Consider the following 23,528-nt stretch of genomic DNA (forward strand, 5'->3'; position numbering starts at 1 on the left):
CCATCCAAACGGAGATGCTGCCATTGTCCAAGTTTATTTCCCTCCTGACCCTCGCCTGCCACCGCCGCTCTCCTACAGCCGCTCATGGACAACTGCGCTCGGCGAGCCGCTGGGGATTTGGAAACACCAGGGATTTGGTGGCACCTTTTAAATAAAATAAAATCCTGATTTTCCTTTCTCTCGACTGCCCAGAGTGAATAAAACATTTCGCTTCTCAGGGTGCTGGGAGGAGGATTCTTCTCCCGCTGCTACTAATCCATTTGAACACTTTTAATTATTCAATTTTTTCTAGTTTTTTGTTACAATGCTTATAAACTCTTAGTTCTCGTTATAATCCATAGAACTATTTCTTTTTTTAATGGTAATTTCATTTAAGATTACAATTTTACAACAAAGTAACAAATCAATATGTTTTACAGAACTGAAGAAGTTTCCTTCAATCCTTACTGAAAGAAGTTACTAAGGACAAACTTTAAGGAATAAATAGTGAAAGAGTATTGAATTTTTGATTTTAAAAAGTTTCAAATCGCTATGGGTTCAGATAAATTTGAAATAACATTTTGGAGTTAATTATAAAGACCCATTCTCATAGGAAAATATAATTTTGAATTATTTAAAAAATAAAAAAATAAAAAAATAAAAAAATAAAAAAGTCTAAAATTTGGGCATTAAAGGAAAATAGATGAAATATTACAATTATAAAAAATCACTCACCCTCAAATTATAAATATAGAATGAAGCAAAATATTTTAACATTGCACATACTAAAAATATTTTGAACAATGAACCTAGAAATTAACTTTAAGAGTTTCTTCCTCTACAGATACACTACTTTGTAAATTGTTACTTTGTTGCAAATTGTAATCTTAAATGAAATTACCATTAAAAAAAGAAATAGTTCTACGGTTTATAATGAGAACTAAGAGTTTATAAGCATTGTAAGAAAAAAACTAGAAAAAATTGAATAATTAAAAGTGTTCAAATGGATTAGTAGCAATTCTTAAATATCTGATTGGCAAACAGATGGAAAAAAGTATAATTCAAAGATTCCTAACAACTGAAAAACCCTTAACTGGGTGCTGACTCTGGCTTCATCCTGACCATCTGCACCCTCACGCAATGTCCTTAGGACAGTGGTTCCCAACCTGTCTTTGACCATACCCCACCTAAGCATCTCTAAAATTGTGACCCCCCTGACAATCTGGTTCCCTTGGCAACAGGTAAACAATAGCCATTGTCTATGTCTACACAAGTAGGGCAGCTCACCTGGGTCTAGGGGAGGCCAGTGGCTGACTCTTTTGGTGACCTTTGGCCTCTGCATTTCCTGTGGGTAGTTGTCTGTTCATGAACAACAGGGAAGTACCATCATTGTGGCACAAAGCACAGAGGGCATCATGGCATCCTAGGGCGGAATCGACTTTTAGTCCAACTCTCTCTCTCCACTTATATTATGAGTTATGGGGGCTGCGTATCCCTACATCTATGGTTACATAATTGCAATTAGATGCTCGGCAATTGCCTTACATTTGTCACTGTTTGCATCCTTCTGGAATGCATGTGATGCCTCGATTTAGGACTGCAACAACTTACAAATGTTCAATTGCAGTCTTAAGTTGAGGATTACTGTTATTACTGTTATTGATAATGGGACTTCACATTAGAGAGATTCTGTACTGAAATACATTCACTGCCCTAATATATATAGAGAGACAGTTCTTCTTTCCTCAGGAATGGACTTGGTAGTAGCAAATAAATAAAAATAAAAAATAAAAATAGACACCCAGTTTAAAGTAACCAGTTTCCCAACTTGTACAAAATCAGATACAATGAAATATGAAAGCACACGCTTCACGGAAACTGAACAATTTCTGACTTTCTTTTAAATCCAATTTTGCATTTTTGGTTCTAAAATATCCATTGTATCATATCGCTATAGTTTTTATTCTTCCTGTAATGGGAGAATTCAAAATATTGGAAACAGGATTAGGTAGACATAGGACAAGTAGTCATTAGGCTTCATTTAGAGTTCATTTAGTGACTGTTGAAAGTTACAATGGCACTGAAAATAGGAACTTATGACCACTTTTCAAACTTATGACCTTTGTATCAATCCCTTGATCATGTAATCAAATTGAGATGTTTGGCAATTGGTTCATACTTATGACCACTGCTGTGTCCCAAGTTCATATAAAGCCCTTCATGGCATAGGAGCAGATTATCTCCGAGACCGCCTTCTGCCGCACGAATCCCAGCGACCGGTGAGATCCCACAGAGTTGGCCTCCTTAGGATCCCGTTAACCAAACCATGTCGGCTGGTGGGACCTAGGGGAAGAGTCTTCTCTGTGGGAGCCCCGACCCTCTAGAATCAGCTCCCCCCAGAGATTCTCACTGCCTCCACCCTCCTTGCCTTCCAAAAGAGCTTAAAAACTCATCTTTGCCGCCAGGCTTGGGACATTTACATCTTCCCCCTGATCAATGAATGTTTCAAGTATGAGTGTTGAATAATTGGTTTGATAGGTTTTACTTTCTTTTAATAGAATTTAATGGTTGTTTTTAATGTAGTATTAATTGGATTTATATGATTGTTCTGGTTTTTGTAAATGCTGTGAGCTGCCTCGAGTCCTCGGAGAGGGGCGGCATACAAATCCAATTAAATAAATAAATAAATAAATCTGATCATCTACTGCAACCGTTTGAAAAGCAAAATCAATGCTGAAGCCAAATTCATTTAACGACCATGTTAATAACTTATCACATACAGTTAACAACAATGGCCAAAAAAAGGTAGTAAAATGTGTCAAAACTCACTTAACAAATGTCTCACTTAACAGCTGAAAGTTTGGGATCAATCCTGGTCATAAGTCGAGAACCATCTTTATAGCCCACAGACCAGCACTGACCAATCCGGTTTTGTGACATTATTGTAATGGCACCAGCGAGTGGCTACCGGTTCTTGTGAACTAGTCCGAAGTGGGAGAAACCCAGTTGGCGATAAAATACCAAGGCAAAACAAGGCAAGGCAACAGGAAGAAATGGTTACACCGGATATTTCTATTTGGGAGCAAATGTTATTTATTTAGCCTGCTCTGTGTCATATACATTTATTTATTTATTTATTTAGACTGGTCTATATCATATACATGGCATATACATGGACATTCTAATTTTTTAAGTTTCACCTGTAGCATCACACGATACTAGATTAGAGTTAGACCAGCTGGACATGCAAATATAGATTCTCAATACAAAGTTATGGGCTTTCTTAACTTAATTTTGATTTTTCATATTATATGGGCTTAGTAGTCAAAATCTTTTCAAAACCAGTTTCTGTGAAAATTTGATGGGCTTAAAAGACCATACATTTAAAGACCATACATTTCATTAGGGGTTTAACGTAGATTTGCCTGCTCCATCTTATTCTTACTAATTGAAAGTTCTAGGTTCATACAGAGGGACCCAGGTGCTCAGTGAGGAGTTCAGAACTTTTTTGGACAGGCATTTAAACTAGGTAAAGGGGACAGAGATGTAACTGACGTGGATGATTTCTGTTCCCGATCAATGATGATAAATCAGTTGCTTGAAGTTTATGAAAAGAGAGCTGTAAATAAAATAGATGTAGTTGTTGATGATAAGGGGAAAACTAATAATGATAATAATGTTCTTAGGGTAATGTGCACGAATGCTCGAAGCTTGAGCAACAAGCTCTCTGAGTTAAGAGCCATAATTAGTGTTGGGCGAACCGAAATCGCAAAGTTCGGGTTCGTACCAAACTTTGCGAAATTCGGTATGCTGAACCCAAACCCGAACTTTTCCAAAGGTTCGGCAAAAGTTTGGGTTCAGGAGCATGCCGAGAAACGCCACCGCCTGGCTGTCACCTTCCGAAACAGCAGGGGCGCTTCTCGCCATTCTCCCGAATGCCAAGCCCGGAAGTTCGGCAAAAGTTCGTGTTCAGGTTCAGGAGAATGCCAAGAAGCTCTACTAGCCAGCTGTCACCTTCCCAGAAGAGCCGGGGAGCTGTCGGCCAGTCAGGAGGTGCAAACGGAGGTGGGGAATCCCAATAGGGGATTCCAGGGGTGGAGATTTGACGTCACGGAGACATCCTTCCTGGAGTCCCCGTTTCGGCCGGCCAGAAAGGACGTCTCCGTGACGTCAAAGCTCTGCCCCTGGAATCCCCTATTGGGATTTCCCACCTCCGTTTGCGCCTCTTGACCGGCCGACTGCTACCCGGCTCTTCTGGGCAGGTGAAAAATATTCTAGTCTGTGCAGTCAAAGCAAGCCTGTAGCTTTAACTTTGCCTGTTCAATTCCAGTCTTTACTGATTTAATTGTTGGTTTTGTGGCTTTAAATCTTTGTAAGCAGATAGAAAATGCATCATGCAATGATCAGAGTGGCTCACAGCTGCTCTTGGTTTTTAATGGAAATTGGGTTCTGGAAGGCTGACACCTAGAGTTAAAACCTAATGGGGGTAAAGATTTAGTCCAGTGTTGGCGAAACTTTTTTGATCCGGGTGCCAAAAGGATGCGCTTGCGGGTGATAGGGCGCGTATGTGTACCCACACCTGTAATGCAATGCTCTCTCACCCCCCCGCATGCACACAACCCCCCCTGCGCTGCCCTTCCACATATGCGGACAGGCCTCACTGAAGCCTCCGGATTTCCAATAGGCTTTTAGGGCCTTTTTTTGCCCTTGCCCAGGGTTCAGAAAAGCCTCCTGAAGCCTGGAGATGGCAAAAAAACAGGCCAGGAGGCGCCTGTAGTAACTTGGCTCTCCTTCCTGATTTTCAAGAGAGGCTGCTCCAGAGCGGTCCGAAAATGCAATGGCAACTAAACAAACAACAATTAGATCAAAAGAGATCCCCATTCACAATCCCTGAGCTAATATTATCAGTCCGTTCATTTCACAAATAACATTCCCCACAACTAGGTTTCCGAGAAATTTTAGCTAGTAGTCACTTTAGTCCTCAAATAAATCCCCCTTGATTAAGCTTTGGGGAAATCTGAGCTATATAGTGATCTCTCGATTAGCGCGGGGGTTACGTTCCAAGACCTCCCGCGCTAATCGATTTCCGCGTTATAGTGGTGCGGAAGTAAAAAACACCATCTACGCATGCGCGCCATTTTTTTCATGGCCGCACATGCGCAGATGGTGGAGTTTGCGTGTGGGCGGCGGGGAAGACCAAGGGAAGGTTCCTTCAGCCGCCCAACAGCTGATCTGCTCCGCAGCGCGGAAGCAGCGAGGAGCCGAAGATGGGGTAAAGGCAAAGGGGAAACCCCATCTTCAGCTCCTCGCTGCTGCCGCGCTGCGGAGCGGATCAGGTGTTGGGCGGCTGAAGGAACCTTCCCTTGGTCTTCCCGCCGCCCAGGCAAAGGGGAAACCCCAAGATCGCTTGCCGCTTGCCGCTTGCCGTATTGCAGCTTGGAGCCTTGCTTCGCCTCCTTCGCTGCAATACGGCAAGCGGCAAGCGGCAAGCGATCTTGGGGTTTCCCCTTTGCCTGGGCGGCGCTGGGGCCATGCGGAGCCGCTCATCTAGGGGGGCGTGGACCGGCAAGGTGCCCTCCGCTCTCTCTCTTTCTCTCCCTGTTACCGGTGTGGTATAAGAGAGAGAAAGAGAGAGAAAGGAGGGCGACTTGCCAGTCCACGCCCCCCTGGATGAACAGCCTCGCATGGCCCCAGCGCCGGGCTCCGCTGTTGCCTCCGCCCCCATTCGGCTCTGCAGCTGAGAGGCCTTCCCGGCAGAGCCCTCCCCAACAGCTCCCGCCGCCAGCGCAAAAAAGAAAAGAAAAAAAATCCCCAAAAGAGGCAGGCACAAAGCGGGGGCACAAGGGGAGCTGCCCGGCAGAGGTTGCTTTTTTTCTTCTCGTGGGCAAGTGGAGGGGGGGAGAGAGAAGGGAGGAAGAGAGTGTGAGAGAGGAAGAAAGAGAGAGAGAAATGATAGAAAAAAGGGGAGAAAAAAAGAGAAATGAGAAAATGATTGAAGCATAGTGACAGGAAAGAAAGAGAAAGAGACAGAGAAGTGACTCTTGGTGATGACGTATGACGTCATCGGGTGGGAAAAACCGTGGTATAGCAAAAAAACCGTGGAGTATTTTTTAATTAATATTTTGTGAAAAACCGTGTTGTAGCGTTTCGCACTAATCGAGACCGTGCTAATCGAGGGATCACTGTACTTCGAATAACTAAAAAAAAACACATTTCAATTCCTCTCCCTCATTGTTAATAATATTTAATTGAGGAAGTGAGGGGATTATTTTAGCACATGTGCTACAATTTGGTGAGGAACCACAAAAAGAGATCAGCTTTGGCCCAGACTCCTTTTCACAGCCCTCCCTTCCCCAGCACTACACTATTATTACATTTTAGTGTAGTGAACTTAACCTTCCTGCCGTGTAAAAATAAGATCCATAGGCTTTGTGAAACTGTTCAGTTAGATTTTGTGAAAGAGGGCAAGATGGTAAAATACAACCCTTTTGGTGGAGATGGGTAGGTATGTACATTTGATCAATAAACTGATCTGTACCAGGCTCCCTATCAATCATCTGCCACACTTTAGGACAGTGTTGCTCAACCTCAGAATTTTTAAGATGTGTGGTCTCTAACTCCCAGAATTCTGTGGGATGCTGGCTAGGGAATTCTGGGAAATGTAGTCCACAATCGGAAAAATTGCTGAGATTAAGAAACACTGCTTTAGAATGTTTTTCGTAAAGTCAGAGAATTAATTTCATAAGCCCGATAAGCGTGTACTTTTGTTTGCTAAAATGTGACCCAATTTTTTAAAAAGTAAAGCATTTCATTTTTGGTGACCTTACACCAAAATTGAATGGGCAATGAGTGATAGTGATGACTTGTTATGGCCTTGAACTTTTTAGACTGGGGGTTAGAAATGCCCATGTCTTTCATTTAGGTTAGGTGACAATAAGTTTTCCAAAGTCTCCATAACAGAGGAGAAAAAACAGGTACTCTTTTCACTTAAGTCTTCAACCTAACCTTTGCATCGGTCTTAAAATCAGCTGTAGCAAGGAGGATCAGCTGGAAAGAGGATCGATAGAGGGATTTGGAAGAAATGGGCTTAGGTTAAGTCATGGATGATTGAATATGGTTTGTTGAATAAGCCACAAATACTGGCTCATCATATCAGTTGGGTCTTTCAGATTTCACATCACTCACTGACCAGCAAGAGCTCTCTAGGCAAGAGATTTTCAGAATTAACAGCACTCAATTTTAACAAAAATGAACTATAAAATATTAGATTTCGTGGTTTTTAAAAATAACTAATCTAATCTGTTTAGCATACCTAAGTCCTTGGAGAAGGGCGGCATACAAGTCTAATAAATAATAATAACAATAACAATAACAATAATAATACCTCCCAATGCTTACTTCTGACATATTTTCAATATTGTATATCTTTACTAGGCCAGCAAATGCATTCTTGGTCTACTTTTTCTAGCTAATGACTTTCAGATGTTTTAAACTTTACTCAAATGAATAAGTTTTTAAAACTGAATGAATGAAAAAAGAAATACTGTTAGTTGGTTAACTATCTCAGCTATTGTATACATTTGGATTAAAAAATTAACTGTTTTACAGTTTTAGAATTATATGCCATCCAGAGTCACTTGGCAGAGATAGATAGCTGTAGAAATAAAAGAAGTAAATAAATTTACAGGTTAAACTTATTAAAAATGTGGATAATCAAGAGAGGGAACCGCATAGTCTTACAAAATTCCTCATCCGTGATTGGCAGAAAGTGCTCTAATAAGTCATCCGATTTGAAGATAATCTTGTCAACACTACTGGCCATCATCTGTGCCATGTCGATATCCATAATGGTGTCCACAGCACTCCTCGCTGAACACAACGTTACTTCCACGCTCTCCGCGGCAGCTTCGATGCTTATATCTAGCATGGTATCCATAATGTCCTTTACTTCAGTTAATTTGGTATAAATAGATTCAATGGCATTTGTCATGATCTGGCAGTGAGAATCCAAAAAGAGAAGAATGAAGAAAATTGACAGAATTAAGCACCAGCGCATATATACTGTATCTTCCTCTCTAAATTTGGGTTACTGTGTTCCCCCAAAGTAAGACCCTGTCTTATATTGTTTTGAACCCTGAAATAAGCGTTTGGCCTTATTGCCAATGGCTTAAAAGCCCGACTATCAGGGGATGTCTTATTTTGGGAGAAACAGGGTATGTGTCATTTTTGCATCCAATTTGAATTTTATTTCAGTTTGCTTTTAGGGCAGCAATTACGTTTAAAAAACAACAACAACAAATATACAGATAGTCCTCAACCTACAACCACAATTGAGCCCAAATTTCCATCATCTAAGCAAGGCAGTTAAGCGAGTTTTATCCCATTTTACATCTTTTGCCATAAAAGTTAAGCAAATTATGTAGTTGTTTAGTGAAACTGACAATGACATTGTCATAGGTCAGCTGGTAAGATTAGAAATTGTGATCACACAAGACACAGACAGTGCAACTGTCATCTATACATGCCAATTGCCAAGCACCCAAATTTTGATCATGCAACCATGGGGATGTTGTAATGGTCATTAATTGTGAAAACCTCTTAAGCTACTTTTTCAGTGCCGTTATTAACTTGGAATGGGCACTAAATGAATGGTTGTTAAGTAGAGGACTATATGTGCACAAACCAAATTGATTAGTATGTTCTAGGAATACTGAGCAATGGGTCAGGGTAAGAAATGAAACAAAGATTCCCAAGAAAAAACTTTTATTTATGAAAATACCCGCAAAGCCAGTCAAATGGTTTATAAATCTGGAACTCAATTACCCTGCTAATAGGAATAATGATGATGCTGAACCTAGGGAGCGCATGTCAAATATGGCATGTTTTGGGTAACACACCAGTGTTTACCAACACCTAACAATTATTCTCAAAAGCACATGCTGTTCTCATGCAATTATCTGACATCTTGGGAGCTGCATGAGAATGGGGGTATGTGTGCGTTGCCATGTAGCCTCTGGAGGTTGTGCGAGGGGGCCACGCTCTTGCACAACCTCTGGAGGCTCTAAAAATCAGGCAAGTATCAGATAGTTTTCAGAAGCCACAGAACCTACACAAAAAAAGAATGTGAGGCCTCGTGTGATCTGGAGCTGCCTCAGATAGGCTGCAGAAAAAACACCACCTGAAGGTAAATGACATGGCAGATTCTGAGGAATCGCACAATTGTTTGATACTTTTCAAAATATGTAAAAAATTCTTTCTCATGTGTTTTTGTGTGACACACACACGTAAGAGTCCCCCTCTGAGGGAGATAGGCAATTCAGAAATGTGAATAAATAAAATAAAAACGTTAACTGTTTCCCAAAATTTTGACATGCCAAGCCCAAACGTTTTACCCTCACATAGACCCTACTAAACATAAGGGGCTGTTTTACATTTTTTATAAAAAAGGCAAAAAAAGCATTTTAAAATGTTTGCTGGAGGAATCCTACTAGTCCAAAAATTTGGAAGGTGAAATATTTAAAGGAGAAAATAAAATGTCTTTTTTTCCCACCCATAGGAAGAAAAGGCTGGTTGGCATTTCAGCATGACCTGGTTGGTTCAGCACCTGCTGATAACAGCTATGTCTGAAATCCATTCTCATGAAGTTGATCACTTATCTCTTATACTGACTATAGTAGAGAGAGAAAGAGAATTTGTGGTCTTCTAAGTCTTGCTGAATTACAGTGCCCTGCATCCTTCACATTCCCTGTCCTAAGGACGTTGGGAGTTTGAAATTCAATGAAATGTAAAATGTCACATTTTGGTTACATGAATCTACACAGATAGATATGATATTTATATTTATGATATTTATATTTATTTACTTACTTACTTATTCCAAAACGGAGTCAGAGCTGCTAACACGTAAGATAAATACAACAATAGTAAAATAGGGAAATAGAACAATCAGATTAAAATCAATAATTTAATAAAACAATATCCTAAAAGAACCATGCATACACTGCAGTCAATCTAATATTATGGAAGGTCAAGTGATTACCTGGTCCACCGTCTGTTGCATAATAGGATATTTGTGTTGTAGCCTGTAAAGATTCCTACAGGCAAACATATTTGCAAAAGAAACTGTAAACAGTAAAGATGAAAAAAAGATTTGATTACTTAAAAGATTCCCAGTTATGTTCAACAACTGGATTCTAGTTGCATTTGGTTTTTATGCTACTTAGAATTTACAAAATGCGATATTGTTTTATGCTGCAGTGTAATGATAAAGGAAAGTAATCACATAAAGGTGGGATTGCAATGCTATGCACTCATTTAGGTAAAGGGTGGGTTCTAACTTACCTCGTTGCCATTCGCTTCCTCCTGCGCCATGTGGGCGTGTGCGCGCAAAGCGCAGGGGCCCAAAATTTGCAAAATATTTTTTATAAAAAACCAAAAACAAGATGGCGGCTCATGCGCAGTGCCGGAAACTTGGCTTCTGCGGAAAGCAATAGACATCACAATCTCTGGAACGTTTTAATTTTTTTAAAATTGTACTAAGCTACAGTAATTCATCTGTTTTGTCCATGGTCTTGTAATAGGTCTGTATTGTTCTTCACACCCACCCACCCACCCCGGAACTTTAATCCCAGAGAGTAGAAAGTAGGGAACTCAGTCTCGGAAAAGTTCTGGTTCCTCTTGGATTTTGAGATACCGTAAATTGCAAGATACACATGAAAGGGGAGAATTTTGTTAATCAGTAATAGAAGATTCTCTCCCCTCTCCCGCCCACTCTCCATTAATAAAGATCAGAAACTACCGTATATACTCGAGTATAAGCCGACCCGAGTATAAGCCGAGGCACCAATTTTTGCCACAAAAACTGGGAAAACGTATTGACCCGAGTATAAGCCGAAGTTAGAAAATGCAGTGGCTACTGGTAACTTATAAAAATGGAAAACAATAAAATTACATTAATTGAGACATGTTTTAGAATATTTATTTTAAAGAAAACCAGTAAACTAGCTCTGTAAATTTAAAAGAGGGTAAACAAATTAACAATATTAACAATAAATTAAAAAGTAAAAAAAGTAGCTCGATCAGCAACAAAGCTAAAACCTAAGAGTTAAAATCCTTCAAAACTGGATTCCTTCTCATCATTAATTGGATTTACATTATTGTTCTGTTTTTATATATGCTGTGAGCCACCCTGAGTCCTTGGAGAGGGATTGCATACAAATCCAATTAAATAAATAAACAAACAAACAAACAAATTAATAAGTGTATCCAAAGAAGAGCTTCAGCATTAGCTGCTGTGAGGTTATCAGCATAGAAAACCAAATAGATAGATAGATAGATAGATAGATAGATAGATAGATAGATAGATAGATAGATAGATATAGATAGAAAGATAGATAGACAGACAGACAGACAGATAGAAAAATAGATAGATAGATAGATAGATAGATAGATAGATAGATAGATAGATAGATAGAAATAGATACAGATAGATACAGATACACACACACACACACACACACGACCTCACCGGCTTCCCATTGCTTTTCCCCTCTCTCGGTTGGAGCAAATGGCTGCCTCGTTTGCTTGAGCCAGGGAGAGGAACTACGGCGTGCGAGAGCGGACAAAAGCTGGTGCCTCCTCGCTCTGGCTCAAGCAATGGCGCCCTCGTGTGGTGACTTTGTCAATGACCTGAGTATAAGCCGAGGTTGTGTTTTTCAGCCCATTTTTTGGGCTGAAAAACTCGGCTTATACTCGAGTATATACGGTATATTGCAAACAAAGACCAGGCACTATTCAAAGATGTCTCCGTGGTCATGTGGCCGGCATGACTAAACACCAGAGGCACACTGTTACCTTCCCACGAAAAGTGGTCCCTATTTTTCTACTTGCATTTTTTATATGCTTTCAAAGTGCTAGGTTGGCAGAAGCTGGGACAAGTAACAGGAGCTCATCCTATTATGCGGTACTAGGGATTCGAACCGCTTAACTGCTGACCTTTCGATCGACAAGCTCAGTGTCTTAGCCACTGAGCCACCGCATCCCTACTGACAATCTCAAAAACCATACATTGGAAAACCAAGCCAAAAAGATGAAGAATGACATGGCAAAGAATAGTTTGGAGTGAGCCTACCAGCTATGACCAATTACTTACGTTGAGGTTCAAATATGTGGAGAAGAGGCTCTGTGCTTCTTGCAATACTCTTCACATCCGTCTCTGCCATCTCAAAGACTGCTTGGATAGCTGGATGAGACTGCTTGGCAAAAGTATAGGGAGACAAAACCCACTCATAAGTAGAACCGATTAATGGCACATCACCAAACCTTTGGATGGACACTAAGAAATAAGATACCATAGAGTCACCATCTTGCTGGATTGCAGAACAGCTCTACCTTGCTGAACTGCAGTTAGATCATATTTTCAATGAAGTTACGATTCATGCTGGTATGTAAAACTGAATAAATAGTAAACCGATACTGTTGAACTTTAGTTTCTCAGCACATTATTGTGAGCTTAAAAACAGTACAGTGTAAGAATGTACACTGCTCAAAAAAATAAAGGGAACACTCAAACAAAACACCCGAGATCTGAATGAATGAAAAATTCTCACTGAACACTTTGCTCTGTACAAAGTTGAATGTGCACAACAGCATGTGAAATGGATTGTCAATCAGTGTTGCTTCCTAAGTGGACAGTTTGATTTCACAGAAGTTTGCTTTACTTGGAGTTATATTGTGTTATTTAAGCGTTCCCTTTATTTTTTTTGATCAGTGTATTTAAGGAGTACAAAAGTTTTCCTCAGCATGTTCTTAAGTCCTTTGATAGTTTTACTGTGATAAAACTAGGAGCCTATGGGCCTGCAGATCTTTATAAATCTATGAAATAGATTAGAAAATCCATGCTGGGTTCTATCCTTGTTACAGTTTGATCCTTAAATGGTATCCTGGCTTCTTCCAGTATTGTTCACTTACCTGGTGATCATCTACAATTCTTGTAGGGATTAACTCTGCTCCAGGAGAAGACATGATGATGATAATAATGAGAACAAGCGGGCAGCACTATAGAGAGACAAGATCCCATGCAGTCACCACAGTAATATATCAAATTACATTACACACAATTTTAGCAGCTTTTGCAGGAGGAGGAAGGCCAATTAAATAAGCAAACAAATAAACCCTACTCTATCTCTATACCTCTAATTAAGCAGTATTTATTCCAAACCTGATCTATTTTCACCACAAGAACATCTGGAGATCTCAGATTTAGCTTCAGCTTTAGCGGTGAGGTCAAAAGATTCCTCACCACTAATATTTGATTCCATACATTTAGCTTACTGTAATGTGATTTGTTTGCTTTGGGCTGATCTTTATTCTTGCACTTTTGCCAACTAGCTGTGTTTGTACAAATTATTCAGGTTTTGATTCTTATTATTTACAAGTCAATAGCTCGGGTGTTTTCGACCAAAGACTTACACCCTCAACAAAGCAAATGTTTTAACCCTGATTCTACAGTTATCAGCATAACTTTCTTTCAAAGTAATCAGAAATTGTTGGCATTTCTGAGCATTACAGGTAGGTCTCAACTTACCACAATTGAACCCAAACTTTATGTTGTTAAATGAGAAATTTGTTACATGAGTTTTGCCTCATTGTATTACTTTCCTCACCCATTTTGTTAAGCAAATCACTTCATTTCTTAAATTAGCAACACAGTTAAGTGAACCTGGTTTCCCAGCTGACTTTGTTTTTCAGATCGCAAACTGTTGTAAGGCAAAGACTGCTAATTTCTTGCAACTAAAGCAATATAGCCACAGAATTTCAGACACAGGATTTTAAAGAGAAACCAAATAATTCTGCAAAACAAGCTAAAGGGGGAAAAAACCCCACCAGGATACAGCCAAATATGGCCCCCTTTAAAAAACTCAATGAAACTAAGTTTCTGGGAAATACCTCCTCTCTTAAAATATAGCAAAGTTATGTTGGCTCCGGAGCATTTTGGTGGCATTGTTGCACAATGTAACATCCACACTGCAGAAGGCCAAGATGCTATATCTGACAAAAGTCAAATATTTTACTAAAACCTAAACCCAAATTATAAGGATAAATCATCTCTTCCACCGATGCCCAACATGTGTTATTCAAAAGGACACAATGCAATCGACTTATCTCTGAATGAGCAATTTCCATTCAACTATCAAGCCTGGGAGACCAACACTTTGCAAAAAATTTATTAGTTTTGCTTTGCAGAGTCATTTAAAAAGAAAACAGAAAGACCAACTTTAAACCACATTTCAGGTGGGGAGGAAAGCAACTCAGGTTGGTCATACATACCTCAAAGCCAACGATAAAGCCATTTCCGGCCTCAGTGGTCTTTATATACTTATAAAACATGAAAAGGAAGAGTCGGGCTATCATTGACTGACAGTTCCAAAAAGCAATCAAAAGCTTCTTCCACTGCTGAATGGGAGATAAGGTAAATTGTGTTGGGAAAGACAATGGCTGCAATTCTATACTGTATTCCTTTAAAAACCCACAATCAGGTTGACTAAGAATTATGTTAACTAGAATTAAAACCATCCAGAGGAGCCCATGCTAGAAAAAGTAGCTATAAATTTACAGTGACCATATCTGTCCTTTATTAAAAAGGGCAATCTTTTACTTTTTTTAAAAAAACCTGTCCTTTAGATTTTTTTAAAAATTAATCCTTGTATTAATTAATGTTTGTATTCTTATGAACCTCTTTCAGATTTATCCCTTTTGGGGATTATACCTTATTTTTTTCCAAGGGGGGGAGCGTGCAAGACCGGTGGCAATGGAGCGAGACTACGCGCTCCATTGCTGCTGCCGGAATAGTGCTTCCACCCATTCTGGGTCCTGCCCATCCCTACGTAGCGCAGTCTCCTGGAGTTCCGCATTCCCTGCAGGCTTTTCACAGCCACCTACCAACTCACCTCTGGAGGTGTCTGGAACTGGTTCTTCGTCATTCCATTGCAGCTCCTGGGGAAGGAAGGAAAGGCCAAACTGTCCTCTGGAGAATCCTGTGAACAACAATGATCCCATTCTCCATTAAGGACACCAGTCCCTGCTGACTTGCGGCTGCTGCTGCTCCCTGACCCCATTTGAGCTGACATCTAATCCTGCAAATGAAGATACGGAGGCTAAATCCTAAGCTTTCTGCGTCCCAGTAAGATTGAGAAAGGACAGGGTGCATCAGGCCCTATGGGCCAACAGCAACCCTTAAGGTTAGGGCGATGCCTTCATTCCTGATGGGAGGGGGAGAAAGCTTTTGCAAGCCTTAAGCTTAGAAGGATATCTACCATAATTTCTCCCCCTCCGAGCAAGAGTCAAGGCATCGCCGAGACCCTAACGCTCACCCTCTGCCCCCCTGGCCAAAGGTTTCTTACCTCAGAGGGCTCTCGCTGCCAGATGGTATAGGTCGTCTCTCTGGGGGAAGAAAACAAAGGGGACAAAGATCAAAAGCAGCCATGGCCCATTTTGCAAAAGTGGCCATGTGGAGGCTCCAAGAGCCCTTCCAGCTGGCCTGCCAAGGGGTTTGGCCTGCCAGTGGGACTGCCCTGTGTCACCTGTCCTATGACACAAGCAGCAGCAGCAGAAGTAGAGACGCCTCCCCTCTGCACGTTTTTTTACCTACCCTGAACACTGGCTGCTTTCTCCATCTTGTGGCTCCTGAAATGAGAATGCAAATATTATATCTATTGCCATAATTTCTTGGCAGGATGTCTGCCATTATAGTAGGGAGGGGGTCTTACCAGTGGCCTTACCATTTCCTTAATGGACTCCACAATAGGGGAGAGCCCTGGAGTCCATTTGGTTGGGATCACCATCCTGGGGAGAGAACGAAGGGCCTGGCATTCAGGTAGGGCAACAACCAAGGACTGTCCAAACAGCCCAGCCACCAATATTGGATCCTAACAACATTCAAAATATTATTGCCCAATACTATATAACAGTGTATGGCTGCTTTTCAGCAAATGGCTGTTTTTCCACTCTACATGGTGATTACCTGAGCTTGCTCTAGTCACCCACAAAACCAGGCCCAGCCTCTGCTGAACCAGCCTTCTTTGCAACACAAATCTTTGGAGGATTAGAGGATCATAATTATTCAGATACCTCAGGTAATGAGAGCCAAGCCTCAGCAATGGAAGAGGCAGAGTGTCAGGATGAGGCCCTCTCTGCTGATGAAGCTTTACCAATAGAGCAGCCTACTCCTGCAGGCCTTTTTCAACCAGCCTTATTTAAATCACTTCTCCAGAAGGCTACGACTGCTTCTGGCCTGGCCACGCCTCCTATCACAGGAACTGGAAACAAAGCTTCTACTTCCATTCCATATACTGTATTGCTGAACAAGTCCAGGCAGTGGCCCTTATTCCAGCTCCTCAGCTGTTCATTGATAACATTCAGAAGCAGTTCACTGTTCCTGTGGCAGACTCAATACCTCCAACTTTTGACAAGAAGCATTTCAATGTAGCTCTTGAGCTAGCAAACTTGCTCAAGCCCCTAACTTATCACCTACAGTTAACAACAATGGCAAAAAAAAAAAGATAGTAAAATGGGGCAAAACTCACTTAACAAATGTCTCACTTAACAGCTGAAAGTTTGGGTTCAATTCTGGTCATAGGTTGAGAACCACCTCTATAACTCATAGTAGCTTTCCTAGGGCTAAGATTCCAGGCTTTCCCTCCCATCTGTCCATCCACTCCCAGCTCCCAAATTTCCAACTTCTCTTCCCTCCAAGAATATAAACAGGAAGGAGGACCCCTGTGTTATTGATTGATGGTTATAAGAGCCAATCAGCATTCACTGAATTTGTGGGTAATAGGAAATGGCCTTTCCCAACACAAGGCCTCCAAATCAGGCCTGAGATGAGAGATGTTGAGATGTGGTCCATGCTGTTTGTCCTCCTGTAATTCCCCCCAGGATGAGACAGCCAGTGTTTTCAATGGTTTGCATCACGGGTAGGTTCCAACTTCCCTCGCTGCTGGTTCGCATGGGTGCGCTTCGTGGGAGGGCCAGTTCTTCGTGGCCACACATGCACAGTAAGAAAAAAATCCCCTCCCCCCCAAAAACCCCAAAGCCAAAAAAACAAAAATGTGGCCTCCATATGCACAGTACAGGAACTTGGCTTCTGCACATGCTCAGGAGGAAAAACATTTTTAAAATGTGGTGGGAATTTTTTTTTATTTTTAAAGATGGTGGTGCCCATGGACCGGCACTGACCAATCCGGTTTTGTGACATTATCATGACGGCACCAGCGGGTGGCTACCAGTTCTTGTGAACCAGTACGAACTGGGAGAAACCCACCTCTGGTTTGTACACTTTTTGCAGTGAAGAGAGACACACAAACACAAAAGCCCATAATTAACTATGAGTAGGTTTATGATGGCGATAAAATACCAAGGCAAAACAAAGCAAGGCAACAGGAAGGAATTATTACACCGGATATTTCCATTTGGGAGCAAATTTTATTTATTTAGACTGCTCTATATCATATACGTGGCATATACATGGATATTCTAATTTTTCAAGTTTCACCTGCAGCATCACATGATGCTAGATTAGTTAGACCAGCTGGACATGCAAATCCAGATTCTCAATACAAAGTTATGGACTTTCTTAACTTAATTTTGATTTTTCGTATTATATGGGCTTAGAAGTCAAAATCTTTTAAAAATCAGTTTGTCTGAAAATTTGATGGGCTTAAAAGACCATACATTTCATTAGGGGTTTAACATAGATGTGGCTGCTCCATCTTATTCTTATTTATCTGAAAGTTCTAGGTTAATATTTGTTTTAAATTATTATAGATGTATAGACATTTGGTCCTACCTCAAGGCATTGTTTTAAACCAGGGGTCTCAAACTCAATTTACCTGGGGGCCGCTGGAGGTAGAGTCTGGGTGAGGCTGGGTCACATCAGGTTTTCCCCCCAAAAAGCTCTTACAAAAACATTCCAATGTTATCAAATGTCTTTATTTTTTCATCTTATTTTATGTTTAAAAATAAAAATAAATTAACAAATTCATAAGAAAAATAAAAATAAATCAGTAATAAATAAAAAAAATGAAAATGATAATAATAATAATAACAACAACAACAATAATAATACAGCAGATATAGAAGACTGAAGAAACCACATATACTGTAGTTGCTGACTAGAGAAATGTAATTAGTATTATTGAGATTCAAATGTCTGTATTAATAGTTCTTTAACATTTAACTTTCTGAACATGAATGGAACATTGAACATGAACTGTTTTGAACGTGGCTTCTTCTCCCTACTTCTTGCTGCTAGAGATCTGGCAGCTCTTACTCTTGCATAGCCAAGCCACATTTGGTTTAAGGGAGGAAGCAGTTGAGATCCTCCATAGGGCTTGGAGATGCTCATCAGTAAGTCTGGACCTGTACTTGGATTTGTTAAATCAGAAGCTGGAGGCCGAGGAAGGTTAACAGCTCTTTATTGGCAATCAGGAACAGTTGAAGTGACCAGCTCGCAGGTAGGAAGTGACTGCTGGCTACCGGCTAAAGCTGCGCCTTATATACCTTGCTGGCATGGGGAAAACAGCCGTGAGTTCCTCTTTTTTAAACTTTCGCGCCAAGGTTTCCCTTAGCCGCGACTTAAGCCAATCAGCGGTTACCTTTATTTAAAAGTACAAACATAACACCCTTCCCCCCATAGCTTGAACAAACTGTCAATCATTTAGATATGTGACGTAGTCTGGTAGCCTGATTGGTGGCTTGCCGACTCGCCCAGACCTGCGCAGTTCAGTTTGCAGGGAGTTGTCCTCCTGGTCGGCTGGCTCCTGTGCTGCTCCGTCCTGGTAAAGATTGTCTTGCCCTATGGACGTAGAAGTGGCCTTTCCAACGCCAGCCGCCAGGGTTCCAGGGCAGCCGCCGCTGGATGCCAGAAGAGGATGCGCTGAGTAGTCTGGTTGGTTTTGCTAATTCCCATGCGTTTGATCTACGGGAAAAATGTCATTGTTACTTTGCGTTAACTCACTTGGATGTCGTTTTCTGATTTGGTCTATGTGTCTGCGCCAGATTTTCCCATTGGCTGGTTGGATCATGTATGATTTGGGGCCGGTTTTGGATTCAATTGTCCCCTCTCTCCAGTGGAGATTTGAGTCAAAGTCTTTTGCATAGACTGGGTCGGCCATTTTAAAAGTCCGTTCTGGTTCCGTTGTATGCTTATCTTTCCTTTCGGAATACTCTGGGTGAATTCTGTCCAGCTGGGAACGGAGTTTCCTCCCCATGAGAACTGGACTTTTGTTTGTGCTAGCCGACGGGGTGATGTCCTGGACTAATAGGAATTCGCCCAGCTCCTGTTGCCATTCTCCAGGTGCTGACCGATACAGGGCTTCTTTTGTGAACCTCAACATGCGTTCAAACCGGCCACTAGCGGCCGGGAAATGGGGAGATATTAATCCATGTCGGATCCCTCTTTTGGCCAGAAAGACCTCCATTTGCCTGGAGGTTAATTGTGGGGTGATGTCCTGGACTAATAGGAATTCGTCCAGCTGCTGTTGCCATTCTCCAGGTGCTGACCGGTGCAGGGCTTCTTTTGTGAACCTCACCATGCGTTCAAACCGGCCACTAGCGGCCGGGAAATGGGGAGATATTAATGCATGTCGGATCCCTCTTTCAGCCAGGAAGACCTCCATTTGCCTGGAGGTTAGTTGTGGACCGTTGTCTGAGACAAGCACATCCGGCAGTCCATGTGTTAAGAAAAGTCTCCGCAGCCCCTTTATTGTAGCTGCTGTTGTAGTTGAGGTCATTAAGACAATCTCCAGACGCTTGGAGTATGCATCGACCACAATAAGGAATGATTGTCCCGCTAGAGGTCCTGCGAAGTCTATGTGTATGCGGGACCGTGGTCCCTTTAGTGTCTCCCACTCCGTTGGTTTGGTCTTTGGTGGGTCTGGGCGAGTTTGTTGGCATGGGTGACATGTGGCTACCCAGGTTTCTATGTCCTGGTCTAAACCTGGCCACCAAAGGTGGCTCCTGGCCAGGCTTTCATCCTTACCATGCCTGGGTGACCCTGGTGTAACAATTTCAATGCTTTCTTCTGCAGCTGTTTAGGAATTACCACCCTGTCACCCCACAATATGCAATCTCTTAATACACTTAATTCAGTTTGTCTGTTCTTGAATACCTGACATGTCTCTTTTGGAATTTTCCCCGGCCACCCTTTAAGTACCCATTGTTTTACTCGGGATAACAAGGGGTCTATTTCTGTCTCTCTGGCTATTTCCGCTGCCGTTATTAATGGGTTTTCTTGCATTTCTATCAGCAATACATTGGACGCTGGGGCTGGGTCGTGTACTAATTCTGCCTGAGGACACCTACTTAACACGTCTGCGTGCCCAATTTCCTTCCCCCTCCCTGTGCTTAAGTACATAATTATAAGCAGCTAAAAAGATCGTCCAACGGGTCATTCTCGGAGACGGAAATGTGGGGGTCTGCTTATCTCCTGCTAAAATGCCTAACAATGGCTTGTGGTCCGTAATCAATGTAAAAGGGTGGCCAAACAAATATCCATGGAAGCGTTTAACGACTGCAACTAAAGCTAATGCCTCCTTATCTAAATGAGAGTAATTCCTTTCTGCAGGTGAAAGGGTTTTAGAATAAAACGCAAATGGGGCATCTGCGCGGGGAAAACAGCCGCGAGTTCCTCTTTTTTAAACTTTCGCAACAAGGTTTCCCTTGGCCGCGGCTTAAGCCAATCAGCGGTTACCTTTATTTAAAAGTACAAACATAACAGGATTTATTGAAGTTCAAGGTAGAGAAGAGCTTTTCGCACAAGTATGTGCTCCCAAAAAGACACATGGTCCACTTGAACATTCGGGAAAGCTCAGGGAAGCTGGGGGGGCAATTCTGTCAAAAATTGCCCGAGCTTGTCTGCTTTTCCACTCACCTCCCTGAACTTGGCTTTGAGTTCAGAGTTGCACTGCAGGTCAATGAGCACCATTTGAAGCACAGGAGGGGTATCCTGCACATCAAAGGAGAAGGGGTTCCCCAAAATTTGAAATGTTGCTCTGTGCGTCGTGAAGTCTGCAAATCTGTGATCAATTTCCTCCTGTAGCTTCAAAATGACATCCACATACTCCTCACCACTGAATGGTGTGCCTGCATCTATGAGTGCCTTGCATGCTGGGAAATGGCAAATGTTTGTCTGAGAAAGCTGGGCTTTCCATAACATACGTTTTGTAGAGAATGCTCTCACATTGTCATAGGCAGCACTGACAAGTTGCCCCTGGCCTTGTAACTTTTTGTTCAGTACAGTAAGCTCATGTATTGATATCAGCAAAAAAAGCTATGTCCATAAGCCATTTTGTATCACTTAGCGCAGGAATAGCAATCCCATCTTTCTCCACTTCCGCTCTCAACTCAAAAAATCTCTTCAATATGTTTCCCCTGCTGAGGCAACGTACCTCGGTGAAGTAGAGCACATCCCCATATTCTGATTCCATTTCCTCTAAAGAAGCCTGAAACCTGTGCTTTAAGCCCCTGGATCTGATACTCCTCAGCATGTTTAGTTGTGTAATGACATTTCAAATTGTATTCTTTGTGCAAATAAGACACGTGCTCATCACCAACCTTTTTTCTTCACTGCAGGCTTTGAAAAAGACATGTTTAGGGCTGTCTTATATATAATTGCCCCCCGGAGGCGGAGTAAAGACGCTGAGACATATATTGTGGATTAATTAAGGGTCATTTATTAATTAGCATAAATTTAAATAACTTTAAATAAATTTCAATACGTAACTTTGAATATTTAATTCAAAACAAACTAAGGACCTGCAGAGCCAAACTAACGGGGCGGAAATTCCTAAATAACTAAATGCGCCACACCCCCTAACCAATCCAGTCCGTACCGTCAGTGTGGAATAGGCGAAAAAACGGCCGCCTCTAAAGGGGAGGCCGCAAAAAATTCCTATTCGGCCCCAAAGGCGACCTCCTTATGACACACTGTTGATAGCGGAGGGTGGGCGGGTGTTCGCTCCAATTGCCGCAATGCGGAGGTCCCTTCCGGATCGCCCTTAAATTATTCGTTTTGCTTTGCAGAGTCACTTAAAAAGAAAACAGAAAGACCAACTTTAAACCACATTTCGGGGGGTGGGGGGTGGAAAGCAACTCAGGTTAGTCATACATACCTCAAAGCCAACGATAAAGCCACTTCTGGCCTCAGTGGTCTTTATATACCTATAAAAGCATGAAAAGGCAGAGGCGGGCTATCATTGACTGACAGTTCCGAAAAGCAATCAAAAGCTTCTTCCACTGCTGAATGGGAGATAAGGAAAATTGTGTTAGGAAAGACAATGGTTTTAACAACCCACAATCAGGTTGATTAAGAATTATGTTAACTAGAATTAAAAACATCCAGAGGAGCCGATGCTAGAAAAGGTAGCTATAAATTTATAGTAACCATATCTGTCCTTTATTAAAAAGGGCAATCTTTGAACACTGGGAACACTGTATTTCATTATCCTATTAGATTTCTTTGTGCCTTTGTTTCTTTAGTGTTATGCAGCTTAGCTATTTATCATTGCTGTATCTTTCTTTAGTGTTATGCAGCTTAGCTATTTATCATTGCTGTATCTTCTTGCTGTGAGATTCCGGATGCTGCGCATGTGGAGCAACCGTAATCTCGTGCGCAGACGTTCTTCCAGCAGCAAAAATTCTGTGCACGCATGGAATCAAAACCCCAGTGATTTTAGCTGCCAGAATTGCTTAGTTTGTGCGTGCATTGCGCCTGCAAGACCGGCGGCAGTGAAGCGAGACTACGCACTCCTTTGCCGCTGCCGGAATAGAGTTTCCAACCATTCTGGGTCCTGCCCATCACTACGTAGCGCAGTCTCCTGGAGTTCTGCATTCCCTGCAGGCTTTTCACAGCCAACTACCAACTCACCTCTGGAGGTGCCTGGAGCTGGTTCTTCCTCCTTCTGTTGCAGCTCCTGGGGAAGGAAGGAAAGGCTGTTATTAGTACCAGTTTGCTCTTTCTGTACTTGCCCTCTGCTCTTCCCACGTAGCATATTGGAGTCCTTCCTATCTGAGGGGCTCGTCTTCTGGCATTGTTTTGATGCTTTTCTTGGGGTTTTCTTACTAAGGATACTGGAGGAGGCTGCCATTTCCTTCTCCAGTAGACCACATTGTGCCAGCATCCCCCACTAGGACCTGTCTGATTGGGTGGCCCCGCACAGCATACCTCATTGCTTCATTGAGCTTCGCAAGGCAAGGCATTGATCCCTGAAGAGGGTAGAATACATATCTCTAATTCCTAGAGGAGGCGCTCCAAGCTGTCCGGGGTGTTTCCCTCCAGGCTGCCCAAATTCGCCGGACTGTTCTCTGGAGAATCCTGTGGACGACAATGATCGCATTCTAAATTACCAATCTCATTACTAGGAAGAATTGCCACAATAAAAATGACCATATTACCCAAATTTATATATTACTTCCAAACAATCCCAATTAAATTAGAAGGAACCTTTGTAAAAAAAAATTAGACAAATTAATATCCAAATTTATATGGCAAA

This window comes from Erythrolamprus reginae, chromosome 2, assembly GCF_031021105.1.
Source record: "Erythrolamprus reginae isolate rEryReg1 chromosome 2, rEryReg1.hap1, whole genome shotgun sequence".
Lineage (NCBI taxonomy): Eukaryota > Metazoa > Chordata > Lepidosauria > Squamata > Dipsadidae > Erythrolamprus > Erythrolamprus reginae.